Source organism: Otolemur garnettii, unplaced genomic scaffold, assembly GCF_000181295.1.
Source record: "Otolemur garnettii isolate 467f Iridium unplaced genomic scaffold, OtoGar3 scaffold00387, whole genome shotgun sequence".
In the NCBI taxonomy this organism is placed as follows: domain Eukaryota; kingdom Metazoa; phylum Chordata; class Mammalia; order Primates; family Galagidae; genus Otolemur; species Otolemur garnettii.
The window spans coordinates 32,676-37,181 of record NW_003852782.1 but is presented as its reverse complement, the minus strand read 5'-3'; the positions used below and the strand labels follow the sequence as shown (position 1 = coordinate 37,181).

The following is a 4,506-nucleotide window of genomic DNA, read 5'->3' as shown; positions in this document are numbered from 1 at the left end:
ATCAGTGGACAGAAAGTTACAAACTTCTGCGCAGCAATTTGTCCTGAGAGCTCTGTCCCTTCTCTCCTTTCTCTGGGGCTGCACTTGCTAGGCTACCGGGGCTGAGATAACCCTCACTGTGTCAGTCCTGTCAAGCCAAGGCCACTTAGCTGCCTGCTTCAGTCATAACATGAACGTTGAAAACTCCTTTGGAATATGAGGGTATGAAGACACTTGACAACTATAACAATTTCAGTTATAAAGCTGGTTACACTAACAAGGACTTGAGAATGTACAGAACCTGTGACCACGTCTAACTACTACCACTGGGTCCTCCCTGGCCTGGGCCACCATATTTGCCACAGTGATGGCTACATCAGCCTCCTGGCTGGGCTTCTACTGATTTGTTTTTGTAAATTTACTCCATTCACTACTTATAAATTGTAGGAGACCAAGCACCAGGCTTAAAGAAGCAGCCACCAGCTCTTGAACAAGGCACTGGGAGCCAGGCAATCTCCTAGCTGGGGTGGAGATGTTTGCAGCCCAGAGCTCATTAGCAAGCAACCTTCCTAGGGCAACAGGATTCTAGCATGGGGTCCCACTCCTGCTGTATCAGGCTTCAATAAAAGGCTAAGAAAGAGGTTTCTCAGGGGCTCTCCCTGGAGTAGGGAAGCCCCCCTCTTGCAGGCATTTGTACCTTCAATCTGTGTTTCCAGCAGTTTTTATTCGCGTGGTGATAGGGTGCCACAATGGGCACCCATAATTAATGCCATCACCCCAAGTTTGAAGATGTTTGACCAGGTGTAGTGCCTCACCCTTGTAATCCTAGCACTCTGGGAGGCCAATATGGGCATTTGCTTGAGCTCAGGAATTTGACAACAGCCTGAGCAAAAGGGAGAAATCATCTCTACCAAAAAAAAAAAAAGAAAGAAAATTATCCACAGTCTGGGCGTGGTGACTCATGCTTGTCATCCTAGAACTCAGGGAGGCCAGGGCAGGTGTATTGCCTGAGCTCAAGAGTTGGAGACCAGCCTGAGCAAGAGTGAGACCCTGTATCTAAAAATGTCCAGGCCTTGTCACTAGCACCTGTAGTCCCAGCTGCTTAGGAGGCTGAGACAAGCAATTCAATAGAATCACCTGAGCCCAGGAATTTGAGATTGCTCTGAGCTATAACACCATGGCACTCTACCAGGGGTACAGAGAGACTCTGTCTCAAGAAAAAAAGAAAGAAAAGAAAGGTAGCCAGGTATTGTGGTGGGCACTTGTATTCCCAGGTACGGAAAAAGTTGAGTCTGGAGAATCACTTGAGGCAAAGACTTTGAGGTTGCTCTGAGCTATGATAATGCCATAGCACTCAACCCAGGGCTACAGCGTGAGACTCTGTCTCAACAAAAACAAAAACCCATAAAGAAATATTATTTGCACATTATTTAATGAGTTCTGATTTATATGTAAAGACAGCCTTCTTCAAATGCTTTATTTGTTTGTCCTCTATTAGCTTTTGTCTTCTCTTTTAATCAACCTAAGTGTTCTTTGTTATACAGTGAGGGGACACTGGCCATCAAGTCCTAAAATATACTCTGCTTCTTCCTAACATTTTAAAATTTGAAGATATTCTCGCTGAAGGAATGTCACTTCATAAGGGAGATCTCTATTTTATATTTTTTTAATCAATTGTCTTTCTAGTAGAGCTAAAATTTTAGCTGGAGATTATATTTTCTTAGTCTTCTCTGAAAACTGAGTAAACTTATTATTGCCCTGTTTTATGCTTTATTTCAATTCTATGTATTTGTGGTTTTCAGAATAAAGTGCTTTGGAGTATCTCTGTATTCCTATGGTATTTTTATTTTTAATGTCATTTCTTTTTTGAGATAGAGTCTCACTAGGTCGCCCTTGGTAGATGGCCATGGCTTTACAGCTCACAGCAACCTCAAACTCTTAGGCTTAAGCAATTCCTCAGCCTCCGTAGTAGCTGGGACTGCAGGTGACTGCCCCAGTGCCCAGCTATTTTTTTGTTGTAGTTGTTATTGTTGTGTGGCAGCCCAGGTTGGGTTTGAACCTGCCAGCCCCGGTGTATGTGGCCAACACCCTAGCCACTGAGCTACAGGCTCCAAGCCTTCTATAATATTTTATAAATAATCATGGTCTATGAACTTTTATTTTATATATGTAGACAGAGTCTCACTTTATCGCCCTCAGTAGAGTGCTGTGGTGTCACATAGCTCACAGCAACCTCCAACTCCTGGGCCCAAGTGATTCTCTTGTCTCAGCCTCCAGAGTAGCTGGGACTACAGGCGCCTGGCACAAGGCCTGGCTATTTTTTTTGTTTCAGTTTGGCTGGGGCTGGGCTCGAACCTACCACCCTAGGTATATGGTGTTGGCACCCTACCCACTGAGCCACAGTTGCCGTCCTGGGTCTATGAACTTTTATCTGCAATAAATATCTACAACTTTGTCACTTGACATTTCTATGCTAAATGTTGTTTTTATATAATGCTTTTTTTGTTTGTTTTTTTGCCATTTTTTTTTTTTTCTGGCCGGGGCTGTGTTTGAACCCACCACCTCCATCATATGGGGCTGGTGCCCTACTCCTTTGAGCCACAGGCACTGCCTTGTTTTTATATAATGCAATAGGTGGATCAAGTAAATTGTACGGTTGTTGTAGAATATAAAATTTGAGTTGCAAAAATAAAGAAAAATATATATTTTTTTCACATAAAGAAATTATGTAGGCTGGCTGCAGTGGTTTATGCCTGTAATCCGAGAACTCTGGGAGGCTAAAGGTGATGAATTGCATGAGCTTACAACTTCAAGGCCAGCCTCAGCAAGGAGACCCCGTATCTACTAAAAAGAGAAATATGTGCCATGTGTAAAAAGAGCTACAGAGTTTGTTAGGTAAAGCCCATGTTGTAGCTGAGCCCTTCACCCGGGAGGTGCACCATGTACCCCTACGTCGTGCCGGTTAGTTGGGAGCGTAAGTACCACCTCCTGCATGAAGCCTCCAGCAATGCCAACCTGCTGACTAGAGACTTGACCTAATTTCACCCTTCTCTGAACTACCATAGCCTTTACTTGTAAGTCCTAATGTCGTTCATCTGTGCATCAGGTGACTAAGTTGTTTCTGTGCATGTTTTTAGCTAAACTTTATGATGTACATTCAAAATGCCTTCAAAGTACAGTCTAACTCCTGTTTAAGTATGTGCCCAAGCCTTGCACAACTGAACACTCAGTGAACAGACTTTCATTCCTTTAGTCAAAATTTGTGAAACAGGTACTCTTTAGCAAGAGTATATCCAGTGGCCCTGGAATATCGAGATGAATAAAGTCACAGTCCCTGCCCTTAATCAATAAAAGGAAAAGGAAAAAAAAAGTGCGGTGGTCAAGAAACTGTTAGCACAAGCAAGATGGAGAGCTGGACCAGGTGACAATGCATGGCTGTGCCCCAGGCTTTCCTACTGGTGACCCTCCATGAGCTACTAGTAGTGCCTTAATGGAGCCCTCAGCCTGCCCTCAAAGCTGGGCTGAGGGCTTCTTGGAGGAGGAACTTCAGTTCAACACTGAGCTGAGCCAGCTGCAGTTTTCAGAGCCAGGGGGCATCATCTTCAATCCTGTGGAATATGCCTGGGAGCCACATCGCAGCTGTGTGACTCGCTACTGCCAGGGCCCCAAGCAAGTGCTCTTCCTGGGGATGAACCTGGGACCTTTTGGCTTGGCCCAGACTGGGGTGCCCTTTGGGGAAGTGAGCATGGTCCAGGACTGGTTGGGCTTTCGGGGGCCTGTACTGAGTCCTCCCCAAGAGCACCCTAAACGACCAGTGCTGGCACTGGAGTGTCCACGAGCAGAAGTCAATGGGCTTTTCCAGAATCTCTGTGGACAGCCTGAGGTTTTTTTCTATCACTGCTTTGTCCACAATCTATGTCCACCGATCTTCCTGACTCCCAGAGGATGCAACCTCACCCCTCTAGAGCTGCCTGCCAAGCAGCCAGAACAGCTTTTTGGGATCTGTGATGTGGCCTTTGCTGGCAGGTGCAGGTGCTGGGGGTGCGGCTGGTGATGGGAGCGGGGCAACTGGCAGAGCAGCGGGCATGGTGGGCTCTCTCAGGGCTAATGCCAGACTTCCAGGTGGAAGGACTGGTGCACCCCTCTCCCCGTAACCCACAGGCCAACAAGGGCTGGGAGGCAGTGGCCAAGGAGAGACTGAATACTTTGGTGATGCTGTCCTTACTCTCAAAATGAGAACCCCTGGGCCCAGGCATAGGAGATGTTTAAGGTCTCCAGGTCATTCTTAGGGAAGTAGATGAAAACCTTATATTCCTTTCCCATTCTCCCGCTGTTCCCTAGCTTGTCATGCATTATTTCCAACAATCGGACTTTTTAAAAACGCCATGGGACGCGGGACAAATTGTTAAAAATCGGGACTGTTCCGCCAAAAGCGGGGCGTCTGGTCACCTTAGGTTAAGCCCAGGAGTCTGAGGTTGCTGTGAGCTGTGACGCTAGGGCACACTACCCAGGGCCACAGCCTGAGAC

The 4,506-nt window shown here is 46.4% G+C and overlaps 1 pseudogene; it reads left to right on the top strand.

Annotated features, from left to right (window-relative positions):
* Nucleotides 1-3,410: 3,410 nt before the first annotated feature.
* Nucleotides 3,411-4,215, top strand: LOC100966966 (annotated as a pseudogene).
* Nucleotides 4,216-4,506: the final 291 nt, after the last annotated feature.